Genomic DNA, 14,952 nt, shown 5'->3' with positions numbered 1-14,952 from the left:
TCACAAGTTTATTTTCTCACTTCCTTCCCTTATCCCAGGGCAATGCAGATGTCACATTTTCACTCTTTTCCTGCTCCCTGAAATTACATCAACATTAAGAGGCAAATGTCTACTTAATATTTATACAAAGAAAGACACTGACTGGTAACATCTCATATGAAATGCTTTCTTGTTGGAGAAATTGCATTAGGAACGTAATGCCTTACAAGCGTATCTAGGCTAGAAGTCTAATCAAATTAACAGCACTTCACTGCTAATGAGGACTGCTAGTCATTCACCTTAATTAACCATTCTGTATAAATATATTTTTAGCACCGTGCCATTTAGGTAGCTCAGATCTATGATCCCTTCCAACTTCTCATGACCTTAGCAATGGAGTTACAGAGCAGAAGGAATGCAGCAGGGGAAGAAGGGGGGAATGGTTTTAACCTGAGACAGGGGAGGTTTAGGTTGGATATGAGGAGGAAGTTTTTCCCCCAGAGGGTGGTGACGCACTGAACAGGTTGCCCAAGGAGGCTGTGGATGCCCCATCCCTGCAGGCATTCAAGGCCAGGCTGGATGTGGCTCTGGGCAGCCTGGTCTGCTGGTTGGTGACCCTGCACATAGCAGGGGGTTGGAACTGGATGAGCACTGTGGGCCTTTTCAACCCAGGCCATTCTGTGATTCCATGATTCTATGAAGAAGGCATGATGTTTCCTGCGCCCTCCTAAAAATACAGGTTATGTCCTTGGTGAATGTGTTCCCAGTATAAAATGCAGATGATCACAGTTACATTACTATATTTGAAGCTTTAAATGTGACTTGCAGACTGGGATCTGCCTGGTCCCCGTGGGGCTTTGTTCATGGCTCCTGTGAGCAGCTAATTGGATGTGCAGCAGCAACCAGTTGGATGGCCTGGGAGCATGGAACAGCCTGCTTGGCTCCTGGTCATTTTGGGTTTGCCTTCAGAAAGGGGAAGTTTGCTGCATATTATACTGCTGTTTTGTACACTTTCTATGCAAATAAATTCAATGAATACACATGGACATTTGTCCTATGTTAACAAGGGTCCAGGTGGCTTGTTAGAAATGAACAAGTAAAAATCGTCCAGACTGTATTCTGAAAGGTCAACACGTGACAGTTTGGTTTTGTTTAATGATGTCAATTATGTTTGGAATTTTTTCTGTCTTTTTAATGGTTCTTGAATCTTTTAACATAAAGGAGCTAACATGCAGACCCATCACAAACAATCACAGGTGCATCTCATTGTATTTAGTCTAGATACTGCATATATAGTCTACATTGTATGTGGACTAGATATCAGGAAGAAATTCTTTACTGCGAGGGTGGTGAGACAATGGAACAGGTTGCCCAGTGAGGCTGTGGATGTCCCCTCCCTGGAAGCACTCAAGGCCACGCTGGATGAGGCTGTGAGCAACCCAGGCTAGAGGGAGGTGTGTTGTAGTAGGCGTTAACGGGGTGTCGGGTTGTGACGGGAAAGGACCTCCCCTTGCTCTGATGTATGCTTAATGGGCGTAGATGACGTATGCTTAGGGGGTGTAGACGAAGATATCGGGGCTATACAGAATGCAGTAAAGTTGCAATAAACGCCATTTTGCTACATCCCCATATTGGTGTCTGTGTTGCTATGGTCCTAGCAAGCTCTGATCGCTAGCCCATGACAGTGCAGCTTGGGACCACGGTGGTTGCCGGAGGTAACAGAGGTGTCCCTGCCTATAGCAGGGGTTTGGAACAGTATCTCATTTCCCTCTTTATTGAGAATAGTCATTATTACAGATAAAAGATATTCCGCTGTTTGTGACCCAAAGACTGATACTATAAATCCTTTAATCACTGTTTTCTGTGTGCCTTCCTGTGGAAACACAGTCATTATCCATCAGATCAAATATATGGATAAGATTTGCTAAACTAAAATAAAAATATGATTATTTAATGATTTTGATATGTCAAAAGAAATAAGCTTCCTTCATAAATTTTCTTTAGCAGTAAAAAAATAACAGTTTTCCTTATCATAAACAAATCTTCCCGTGCAAGTCTCTGAGAGCAACTGCAAGATATACGGATTCAGACTGCTGGTCTAGCATGAATTTAGGTACTAAAAGTTTACCCATAAAGAAAAATATATAGCTGAGGGATCAGCTGGTAGAGAGTTGGGAGAAGTGCTCTCGTTTTTGTTTTGTACAGAGTTTCAGAATTTTGGACAAAAATGTCTTCATTTTTCCCCAAAGAGGTCACACAGCAGTCCAAACGGAGGAAGCCCCCTGTAAGGCCTGCTTTGAAATTAAAGTGAGAAATAAATCATAGAATCATGGAATGGTTTGGGTTGGAAGGGACCTTTAAGATCACCCAGTTCCAACCCCCTGCTGTAGGCAGGGACACCTCCCTCCAGGCCAGGTTGCTCACAGCCCCATCCAGCCTGGCCTTGAGCGCTTCGAGGGAGGGGTATCCACAGCCTCGCAGAGCAACCTGTTCCAGTGTCTCACCACCATCACAGTAATGAATTTCTTCCTGATATCTAGTCTAAATCTGCCCTCTTCCAGTTTAAAACCATTTCCTCTATGATTCTATGAACTAATGATGCCTAATTTCCTAATTTTGTCCACTGTGATTAGGATTTCTGCTATTCACTAAGATGTAACTCTGTACTGAATCTTTCCACTCTCCAAGGCCTTTGCAGTTAAACTGTACGAGAAATTAAGCTTTTACTGCAGTCTCCCTATGAGGTAGCACTGATGGGCTCACTGAAAGTGATGCCTATTTCAGGAAAAACCCAGGAGATTAATATACCTGAAAGTTTTCCTCCTTTCTCAAATTTGCGTGAAACTGATCCTAAATGTCAGTTACATTTATAAAGATGGAACAAGCAGACCCATACACTGACAGCATGACTTTATTAACCTCCTCCCGTCTGTGGGTGTTAATAGCCCACTCAATTTAGACCTGCTAACAAAACCAAACCAGGAAAAGCCTTCCCGCCAACACCAAGGCTACTTCATTGAAGGAGAGGAGATGGGTATTGGTTGTAGGTGTTTCCTCCCTACAGGGAACTGAATGTCCAATACGCCGAGCAAACCCTCTTCTTGGAAAACTCTACTGTCTTTCTGGGGCTCAGGTGAGGGACATCACTGGGAAACTAGTTAGCCTGATATGGCTGACAGACCAATATCCCTTACTGCTTTTCGTATAGGGAGAGATGAAGAACCTACGTGGGGGCTATCAAAAGGGACTTTAGGGCCTTGGGATGATGGCTAAAGGGACTGAATGCCTTCCTGTTCAGTGCAGGGGAGTTGGATTAGATTGCCTTCAGAAATCCCTTCCAACTCTAAGGATTCTATTATTCTATGATTCTAAAGCAAGCTAACACTCAAGGCACAAGCAAAGGGAAGAGAAGGACATGAGTTACCAGTGCTGGCCATCCCCTGGGTAGATGAGTAGACATGGTTAGGCAAAAACAATGGTGCTTTCCAAGTTTGTGGCGTGGACTGAGCACCCTAGGTTCCATCTGAGAAGGGATAAAAGAAAAAAAGCTCTATGAAAACCAAGAGCCTATTGGCAGCCAATGTCACCATGAGAGCCCTGAGATAAAGGGTATGGCCAGTTCAGGATGAAGTGGTGTTTGGTAGATCACAATACTAGAACATCACTGTGAGCCTTCTGGATAGGTTCTGGAGTCCGTCCACATTTTGCAGAAAAACCAAGTAGAGTCAAACACTAGCTATTATTGCTATTATTGTATCATGCAGGCATCCAATTCAGGGCCTTTCACTGTGCTTGGAGCAACGTCTGTTTTTTCCCTGAGTCTTTGCAGTCGAAGCAGAAAGTAGCAAAATACACAGGGCATAGATAATTGCAGAAAACAGAAATGAGAAGGGACAAGCAAAACAAACAGGAGACATGGACGGCCAGACATGTGAGGTGTTATGGGTCATATGATGAAAGAAGTAAAGAGATCAATGAAGCTGTGTGAATATTTACAGATCATCCTGGGAGAGGCAAGTGCTGAGAAATCCCAAAGGTGTTTTGTTTTTTAAATGTATAACTGTTTTCTTTTGCTGTCCATCAGAGAACAGTCAGGTAGGATGTGTCAGTTATGGAGATACTAGGCTCTTTGTTCCTGTTTGAAAGGAATATCATTACAAGCTCCAGGGAGCCTACATGACAGATACTGAGATTTATGCATTTATGTGAAGACAAAAAGCCAGAAATGGCAATGTGATGTGGGAATCTTACAGAAGAACAAGCACGAAGAGCAAAGGAGCGCCAACAGATGCAGAAAGAGCACCAAGAAATGCACTGCCTTACAGCATTTACATTCTTCTTAGCACTTGGCACACTGCCTAATATGTTTGGGTTCTTTTGCATGATTAACATCATTCTCTGTGTGCTTTAAACATTTCAGTGCTCCTTCAAGGCTACAAAGGTTGGTGAGGCTTAGGTGTTACCAGAGAGTGGCAACAACACATGGGATGAAGAATGTATTAAGTATTTATAATCACATTTTTGCATCAAGTTGCCTTATTTTAATATCTTTTCCATGCAGAGATCAATTTATTTTAGCTGCATGCACAGCACCAGTAAGACTGCAGGGAGACCTGTGTGGCAATGTGCTACTTGGGTGCTCATGTCCCAGAGAAGAGGAGGAGGCCTTCAGTATGGACTCCTAAACTTCTCTCCTCATGTTATACAGGTACTGACATTTTGAACTTAGAGAAACAGTTCACATTTGATAGATTGAGATCATTCTGTTAAGATGTTTGCAGGCAGACCACTTACATTTTGCTGAAAAATGGGGTAATTCATGGATTTGTAAAGTATTTTGGAGGTTTTTCCACACATCCCGTGCAGCTCCCTGCTCCTGTGGTATAACGTGAGCTGTACCAAATGCTGCAGAAAGCAGTTACTGCAGAAAACCCACATATTGACTTCAGTCTTTCTTTGAATTTGGCCAAGCCCTTCCGAGGGAGGGGATTGTCCCTGTGCTGTGCCCTCATGAGGCCCCAGCTGCAGTGCTGCATCCAGGCCTGGGGCCCCCAGCACAGGAGGGATGTGGGGCTGTGGGAGCGGGGCCAGAGGAGGGCCAGGAGGATGTGAGAGGGCTGGAGCACCTCCCTATGGAGAAAGGCTGAGGGAGCTGGGGATGTTCAGCCTGGAGAAGGGAAGGCTGCGGGGAGACCTCACTGCGGCCTTCCAGTAATGAGGGAGATCATAAGGAGGAAGGGGAGTGACTTTTTACAGTCTAATAGTGATGGAAAAATGGGGGCTGGTTGAAAATTAAAAAAGGGGAAATTCAGATGCTTAAGGCAGAAATCCTTCTCTCAGAGGGCGGTGAGGCGCTGGCAGTGCCCAGAGCTGTGGTGCCCCATCCCTGGAGGTGCCTGAGGCCATGGATGGGCCCTGGGCAGCCTGAGCTGGGGGCACTCAGCCCATGGAGAGGGGGTTGGGGCTGTGAGGTCCCCTCAAACCTGAGCCGTTCTAGGGTTTTGCATGCAACTGTTTCCCCTTTATCACTTGTGAAAAGGGAAGGCAGTATAGACAAGCACTTGCATGGGTGTTACAATTAGAAATTTTTGTGTGGCCATCTGGAAAATGCAGGCAAGGCTTGTGAATGCTTCCACTAAGAAACTAAAGCTATGCTGTGTTGGGATAAGGAGCCAGCCATGTATAATATAGACTGAATGTTTAAAACAGCTGATGCATCAAATCGTTTACTAGTAATTCCCAGGGTGAAAAATAGTGTTGGAAGGCCTTTCCTGTGTAACAAATAAAGTACAAAAACCCGCCTGCACAGCTCTCATCTGGTGTCAGAGCAGTGAGTGCACCCTCCGCTCCCTGGTGTTTGGCTGCTGGGGCTCAGAGCTTCCACAGCCGAGCTGGAGGCTGTGGGGAGATCTCCTCCAATGACATCTGTGGGGTGACAGTGGGGAGAGCTGATCTGCTTGGAGTCTTTTGTCCTGATGGCAACGTTCCTATACTCAGCTTCCACTGGAGAATACAAGAGGGAATGGACTTGCTCTTTGGATAGCAGCTATAAGATAACCAAAGCATATAGCATTTACAAAAGGAAGAATGCCAAAGTCATTCCACTCAAATGTTCTACCCATAATAGGGCACATAGGTAGTATCTACAAGCACATAAATTTAAAATCTTCCTGTGTTAGATGCTAGCCCAACACAGTCTTTGCTTCAGACTACCTTAAGCATTTCTGAAACTGGTTAACTGTAAAATAATTGCATTTCATTTGCAGAGCAAAGTCAGGATTAAACTACCTTTGGGACTGTAGCATCTTGGAAGGATGCTCACCAGTCACTCTGCAGCATGAGATAATGGTCTCATTTTGAACTCACATGTAAAGCCTCCACTGCAAAATCATCCACGCACATGTATGCCAGTAGAATTGGATTGAGAGAATAAATCATGGATTTGGTTTTGTGAGGAGAAGCAGGTTCCCAGTCAGCTATGACAAGGTAGCTGGAACAGCAGTTATCACAGCAGGCAACTCTAATATTCACTTTAAAAAAAATAAAATGATTAAAGTTAACCCAAATGGAGAACTTAATTGGTGCTCGAATCCAACAACTGAAATAAAGGCCATCTTCACATTCTGGTCTGGGATGTCTCCCATGACAGATATGAAACTGGAGCCTTTGTTTATCACACTGATCCTGGCGTTAGTCAGGATGTGCTCATTCACTTGATTAACTGATCTCAACTGGTTTTACTGGCCTCCAGGAATAGAAATTCACTGGGTCAAAAGCCAGTGAAGCTTAATTTAAAATATAAATTAGGTATATATAAATTTTATTTCTGCGTGTATAAATTTATGGACTGAATTTCATAAGTGTACTCTTGCACTATAAAGAATTAATTGGAAGTTGCAGAGGAGGAGTCAAAGGAACTGGGCTGAAGTGGGAAAGGCCTGATGCCTCCATCTGGTCTGGCACTGTTCATCTGAATACCCTTTCATAAACACCTGCATTTCCCTGTTTCTCTTCTTTTTTCTTTTACTGCTGATCGCATATAACTGGTGGGTTAATTGGGGATTCATCTCACCTATCTTGTTGCCCATAGTGTTGACGTTTATATCTGAGCTAACCCTTCAGGCTTCCTCTCTAATCAATGGAGAAAAATAGGTTATTTTAGTCTGCATTTCATTTGAGCTATTTTAGACATCAGCTAAGGATGATGAGATAAATTCTCTCATAAATATGTCTATTTCTCTCCATTAGTTATGAAGGAATCCTAGGGTGGCTGTTGTGGGCAGAAGTGTCTGCATTTAACGGAGGAAAATGAATCCTGAATGCCTTATGGGTCCGTGGATCCATGGATGGCCTTGTTCAGCTTGGAGAAGGGAAGGCTGTGGGGAGACCTCACTGCGGCCTTCCAGTAACGAGGGAGCTCATAGGCAGGAGGGGAGTGACTTCTTACATGGTCTGATAGTGATAGCACAAAGGGGGATAATGGATTTAAACTAAAAGAAAGGAAATTTAGGTTAGATATCAGGAAGTGATCCTTTATTCAGAGGGCGGTGAGGTGCTGGCGCTGCCCAGAGCTGTGGTGCCCCATCCCTGGGGGTGCCCGAGGCCATGGATGGGCCCTGAGCAGTCTGAACTGGGGGCACCCAGCCCATGGCAGGGGGTGGGTCTGTATGATCTTTAAGGTCTCCTCCAACCTCAGCCATTCTATGATCTCATTTCTCTAGATTTGTATCTGAACTTCACAGCAGATACTGCATGGATTGTAACAAAAGGGACATGCTTTAGGGACATGCTCTGGGACACAATTTAGCGGAGGGCTGTTAGGGTAGGATGGTTGGGTTGGGGTTGGACTTGATGATCTTTAAGGTCTTTTCCAATCTGAGCAATTCTATGATTCTATGAAAATAAAAACTGCTGTCCCTGGCAAAGGACAAAAAAACAATAACGTGAGGGACAGCTGACTTTTGGCTGCAGCATGTACAAGGGACAGCAAAACAGTCATTTATTTCTTCTGTTTGGAGGACTCTTAAACAGTGACGTGGAAAACAATATCATAAGAAGAACTGATTTTGGAATCATTGAATCAGACTTTACAACTGCACTGAGCTGAATAAACAGCCCAGGTCTGGTCACAGAAAGCATTCCTACTGGTTTGGCTGAAATCTTCCCAGTTTAGGATCTGTTATAAATTAGCAGGATTTTTTCTTGTGTGAGATTATTTGTGTTCCAACAGATACGCTGGAGGTGACATCCTCTGTTAAACTTCACTGCAAAGCCATGTTTCTTTGTAGTGGTGGTGTCTTCTTACTACAGTTGATGGTAGATGTAGAAAATAATGGAAATCAGACAAGAAAGAGGAATGCAATGGAGGAGGCACCACCCTCAGTGAAGCACTGGGTGTGATGCACAGCAGTCCGTGCCTAAGCAAAGGGAGGAGGCTGCTGTGAGCACAAACATCTGAAATATCCTCAAAATGACATCCACTTGACAGTGGTTTTGAACACAGGATTTCCTGTGTTGTGCCATCAGCCTTGATTCCAGTCTCATTTCTGCAGCTGTGCTTTTAAAGATGATTTGCAAGAGGAAAAAAAATAGAACTAAGTGTAAGCAACATAAATTTAGATCAGATTCATTTTTTATATATCAAGACAGCAGTGACTTCCTAAAGTCATAGAATCACGAGTTGCAAGAAAGCACGGACAGTAAGAAGGAAAGGATCAAATGGGTAAAAGGGATAAAACAAGAACACAGTCTCACACTGGAAGTGAGAACCATGGCATATCTCACACTGAGGAGATGCAATACAAAACAAACCATTCTCACTGGCTTAATCTAAAGTAATGCCTTTCAGAGCAACACAAGACTGATGACACCACAGACCATCGTATTTCCTACCTGAATAGCACCAACTGTACTATCTTTCCAATGAAGCCCAAATTTTCCTTACGAAAGGAGAATAGAACACCCTGCACAGCTGACAGCCATGGGACAAAGAGGTGCAACTGCAATGAGTGAAGGTGGAGGTGTGAGAGGAGCAGGGTGGTCACCCACCAAGGAGGGAATTGGCCACACTTGCATCTCCCACATCAAGGAAAATCTCCCCAGTGAATTCAGGCACACTGTGCTATTTCTTTTTCTCTTTGCAAGCTTATATTTAATCTGCACAGAAGGAACTACCAGGCACAACAGATGTCCTATGGCTCAGACTGGTGACTGATAACTTGTTGAGATACTTGGGATTTTCATGTGCTAAGTTCCCAGCTCTGATTTTTAATGCAGCATGATTGTGACCATGTCTGCTGTGGTCACCAAAAAGGCCTTGGAAAAGAAGGGAGCACAGCTTAGCACTGAATCCTTGTAAATCTGAGAGGGGTTTGTTTCTGTTGATGATGAGAGCTGTACTGACCCTGCTTGTTGTGAGGTAGAGAGATGTTTCTATTGCTTTGGGGAAGGAAGTGTGAAAATCCTTTTTAGAAGCATGGGGGTAAAAACATCCCACTCTAAATAACAGAGGTGAGCGCACTTCATCAAAACATAAGGTCTGTGAGACTCCGGGGGCCTATTACTAATTTTACCATTAATTGGTGATAAACAACACTCTCATTGCTCTAGTTTTCTCACTTTGAAATGAGCATTATGAAACTTTCTGCACGGAGATCGCTTAATTAACTGACAGTTGTAGAACACTCAGATCCGTGGGGGAAAATGCTGGAGGAGGGCTGGGTCTGATGGCTGCACAGAGCCTGCAGGACTCAAACTGCAGAAAGAAGATGGGGAAAGACAAAGCCGTAGTGAAGTACTGTGGCCATTATCATATTTTTCTCTCATTTTTTTTCCCTGCCTATTAATTTTATATTTAGTGAGCTAGACAAAAGATGAAAGAGAAGCTGTGGAGCCTTGTGCGAGGGGAAGAAAGATAGTTGTTTTCACAAGATCAAAGGTTTAGAAGAAGAAGGAAAAGTGAAGTAACAAATAAAGAAAAGGCAATAAGTTTAGAACCAAATCCAGCAGCCTTGTGTTATTCCTGTTCTCTGCTTCGCCCAGAAACCAGGACACGGATATAGCGACCAACCAAAGCACAGCCTCCTGAGCACGGGAACAGGACAGGAGAAGGAGCTCTGGATCTGACTCAGTGCTTCTCCAGCATCATGTGCCCTTCTATTTTTATCACAAGGAGAGGCTGCTGAGAAGATGGTTTTAAAAGGAAGTTAAGCTCTTTCCTCCTACCTGTGAATTATTGGTTCACTCCTCCCCCACAGTGGAGATGTTCCAGGTGTGTTTGGGTAAGAGGACGGGGCAGAGGTTGGAAGGATGATGAAGGCATAGGGTGTGTAATCTACCAGCCTCATTTCCCTGGCTTTATCAGATGGACCTCTTCTGTCTTTGGCTGAGGTGCAGCAGCAGATTTCCTTCATTCCCAGATGAGCTGTGGCACCAGGTGCAGCTGGTCAGCATAACAAGGGATTGACAACTGATTGATCTGATGGGAGCCTACAGAATGGTGTGGGATGAAGTAGGTAGGAGACAGCTTTTGCTGTAGCACGAGGTGAAGCGGGATTGCATTAAGAAAAACTTTCTCTGCATTCACAAGACTCCAGAGCCATCCCAGAGCAGTAAGGAAGCAGCACTCTGCTGTCTGTGGGACAATACCTGAAAAGTGATGCCCTCTGAGTGCTCAAATAGGTGAGTGCTGCCAGCAGGTCAGGCTTCTTCCCTGCAGCTGCCAGGTCTGCACAAGGCAGCATCGTGATGTGCAATAGTTCAGAACATTGAGTGTAGATGCACTTCTATCCTCCAAATCTGTTACTCAGGTGTAGAGAAGACATGTCTGATGTCCTCTAGATGTGTTATGGGGAAAAATAGACAAAAAAAGTATGAGTAGAACATTTGAAATGGACAGGGAATATGTGAGTATGTTTACCTGATGTGCAGGAACAAATGCTGTTGCCCAGTGCTGCAGAGCAACCCTTTCCTCACAGATTCTGGAAAGCAGAGTCAGTAGGGTGAGTGTGCTGTGTGTCTGCCATGGACAAAGAAACCAGAGGGATACTGCGTGTCCACCTTTGGAGGTGAAGCACAGCCTCAGGGGATGCAGGATGTACCCCTTTGCCTCTCAAGGCTTCAGTGATCCCTCTGTTTGAAGGGCTGATTGTAACAGCAGCACTTCCATGACTCCATGGCAGTACAGGCTGCAGTGATTCCTGCTCACAGTGCTCTCTTCTCCACCAGCTCTGAGATCCACACCCTTCCCGCTCATAGGCTTTTTCCTTTATCCTGCACTCACCCCGGTCTGCCACACTGCCCTTGCACTGCCACAGCCCCACTGCTCTCTCCATTGCCAAATGGGCAAAGCTCCAGCGCTTCTACAGGCAGAGCATCACAACATCAATCTGCTCATGTTGCTGTTGTTCCTGTTCTCATCTATTTCCATCTCTGTTATTTGGATCAGAAGTTACTAGCAGCTTAGACTGTCTGTTCACCTCTGCTTATACAGCAGGGTTGTATCCTTGTTTATTCCTTTATGCTTTTGTAATAGAAGCCAATAATTCCCCACTGATATGTGGACCACAAAGTATTGAGGCCTGCAGTAACAAGGCCTCTTGTTACTGTCTTGTTTTCTACATATCTTTTCAGGACATGATTTCAGAGTTGGGATTGAGGATCTTTTTTCTTTAAGTTGTTTCAAAGTAGTTTAAATGCAGCACATTCACATGTCAGCTTCACCCCAAAGGCATTAGTTGCATTTAAGCAGAGGCTGCCTGCTATTCCCGAATAGTCTGTATATCCTGAATCAGTCCTACCGAAATCAGGAGACTTGAAATGTGACAAAACTAGATCAAGGACTGCATGTACAGAAATACAGCTCTGCGGTTGGATATTTACAGTTCTCTGGAAACCTCAGCCCAACACTTGGCAGCAGTCAAAGGAGCAAACAAAATGTTAGGATGCGTTAGAAAAGGAATGAAGAAAGAATCGGAACGTTCTGCCACTGTACAGATCTATGGCTTAACTATAGCCTGAATAGCAATGTTCTTGTCTTTAAAAGATGATTAGACCATGGAACAGTAGGAAGAGGGGGCATGAGGGTGCTTAGAGATGTGAAAATATGTTATGCAAGGAGAATGAAAAAGGGAAAAGATGCTTCAGATTGGAAAAGTGATAGCTGTTGGGAAAACATCATAGAGGGACCTGCAGTCGTGAGTGCAGTGAGACTGAATCAAAAATTAATGTTTATTTTATTTTATTTCAGAAGAATGGGGGAAAACATAGTAATGGCGAGATTTTTTTTTGTTGCTCATTTGTTTTTATCTAATGCACAATAAAACCGAAGAAAATGTTTGGGTGCATCTATGGAAAGGAGAAAAGGCTGGTGAAGATTGTTAAAGGAGGTAACAGGAATGCTTTAGGAAGTGAGGAAGTCCTCATACAGCTGGAAGCTAAAGAAGGGTACACGGTTACTGTATTACCTTGCTCACGTTATGTGCTCACAAAGCATCTGCTATGAAACAGTATGAGCTCTGGGCAGCCTGGTCTGGCAGTTGGTGACCCTGCACATAGCAGGGGGTTGAAACAAGATGGTCATTGTGGTCCTTTTCAACCCAGGCCATTCTAGGATTCTATGATTCTAGATGCACTTTGTTCTTACCAGCAGTGCTATTATGTTCCTATGGCCTTGTTTGTGCAGCTATAAAGAGGAACCTTTTTTCAAAGAAGCAAAAAAAAAAAAAAAAAAATCAGAGGAGACCAATGAGTTCCCTTCTAAAATACAGGCAAGATTTAGACCATTAATTTCAACCTCAAAATAAGTCTCAAGTCTTTCACTTCTGTGTTTTAAATTTAAAACTGTAGCAAAGTAAAAGTAGCTGTAGGGGAATGTTGCTAAGGTATATGGTATTTCAATATCAATATGTAATTTTTCATGCAGGATAGAAAGAAGTGGTGTATTCAGTGTAACACAAGGAAGAGATGCTATCCAAAAGGACCTGGATGAGCTTGAGAAGTGAACCCATACAAACATAATGAGTTCCAACAAAGGCAAGAGCAAAGTGTTGCACTTGAGTCAAGGCAATCCTAAATATGTATGCAGACTGGGAGAAGAACTCATGGAACACTGCAGAGAAAGATTTGGGTGACCTGGTGCACGAGAAGCTGCACATTCGCCAGCAGTGTGCCCTTGCAGCCCAGAAGGACAACTGCACCCTGGGCTGCATGAACAGAGGGGTGGCAGTGGGCAGGGAGGGGACTGTTCCCTGTGCTCTGCCCCTTGTAAGGCTGCCAGTGCTTCGTCCAGGCCTGGGGCCCCCAGCACAGGAGGGATGTGGGGCTGTGGGAGCGGGGCCAGAGGAGGGCCAGGAGGATGTGAGAGGGCTGGAGCAACTCTCTGTGGAGGAAGGCTGAGGGAGCTGGGAGTGTTCAGCCTGGAGAAAGGAAGGCTGCGGGGAGACTTCATTCTGGCCTCCTAATACTTAACAGCAGGGAATGGAACTGGGTGAGCTTGGAGGTCCCTTCCAACCCAAAACATTCTATGATTCCATGAAGTCCACAATACTTCCAAAATGTTGAGTATCTAATTGATAAGCCTCTCTCATGAGCATCTATCCATAGGTAAATTTACCTTCTGCCTTTCTCCTTCTTCCTCTAGCTCGTACTGTGCAGGCTGAAAGGATTTGAGAGGGCTCAGTCAGACGCTGTACTCAAACCTCTCCGCATCAAGAGGCAGAAAGAATCCCCTGCAGCTGGGAAGGGGGGGAAGACTGAATTACTTCACAGATAATCATGGCGAATGAAGGCTGGATTGAAGTGGAGTGCTCTTTGTTCCAATATGAAAACTCTTTCAGAGCAGCTGTTCCGTCCTCATACAGCCCTCAGCACTGTCAGTGTGTGAGTGATTTTTGCCAGAGCATTGAGACCAACATGGATCTCATGAGGTTTGTTCACCCATTCATCCTCCACCAGGGAGAGATCTGTGTGCACAGTGCCCTGTTTTGTTGGAAAGGGATTGGTTTGGGATTTTCTATAGGCACAGAGGACGATTTTTAGATGACCTCACATAGGATCACATGGTATTATTTTCAGAGTAGCAATGAACAATCCAAACCATGTATCTCCAGCAGTAGAGATGTCATACCCAGTATCTGCACAAACTTCATAAAAATGTCTTCATTTGGACTCTGTCAAATCTTTTCTCCATCCTTCCTTTAATTCTATGCAGGAATAAGTAACGTTCTTTGGGAGAACTACTTAACAAAGTAATGTAAATGCAAAATATCTGAATAACTTAGGTGACAGCCTCATTCTGTCATAGAATCATGGAATAGTTTGGGTTGGAAGGGACCTTTAAGATCACCCAGTTCCACCCCGCTGCTACAGGCAGGGACACTTCCTTCTACAACAGGTTGCTCACAGCCCCATCCAGCCTGGCCTGGAGTGCTTCCAGAGAGGGGCATCCACAGCCTCACTGAGCAACCTGTTCAGTGTCTCACCACCCTTACAATAATGAATTTCTTCCTGATAACTAGTCTAAATCTACCCTCTTCCAGTTTAAAACCATTTCCCCTTGTCTTGTCTCTACCTGTCCTTCTAAAAAGTCCCTCCCCAGCTTTCCTGTAGGCCCCTTCAGGTCCCTGGCACAAAGAAGGATCCAAGGTTCTCAGTTTAGGTTTGGGGTTGAACTGAAGTTTGCTTCTTTCCAGGCATCTCATGTCTTTCAGATGTAATATCTGGGTGATAATGGGAAAATCCCTTGCCTCTGACTTTTATCAGACAAGCAGAAAAGCTTGGAGCAGATAGAAAGAGAGCTGAGGGGGAGATGTGGCATAGATGTAGTAAAGGGAGTGGGTGGTGTTTGAAATTCTTAGTGTCTTTTTTTTTTTTTTAGTAGCTAAGTTAAGCTGCTAAAATGTATTTCTGATGGGGACTGAATTTTGGGATCTTCATTCGTGCTCTGATTTGGATCTAAGCCAGCCTGTGGGTGTT

This window comes from Gallus gallus, chromosome 3 (assembly GCF_016699485.2).
Source record: "Gallus gallus isolate bGalGal1 chromosome 3, bGalGal1.mat.broiler.GRCg7b, whole genome shotgun sequence".
Classification (NCBI taxonomy): domain Eukaryota; kingdom Metazoa; phylum Chordata; class Aves; order Galliformes; family Phasianidae; genus Gallus; species Gallus gallus.
This window is presented reverse-complemented; position numbering follows the sequence as displayed.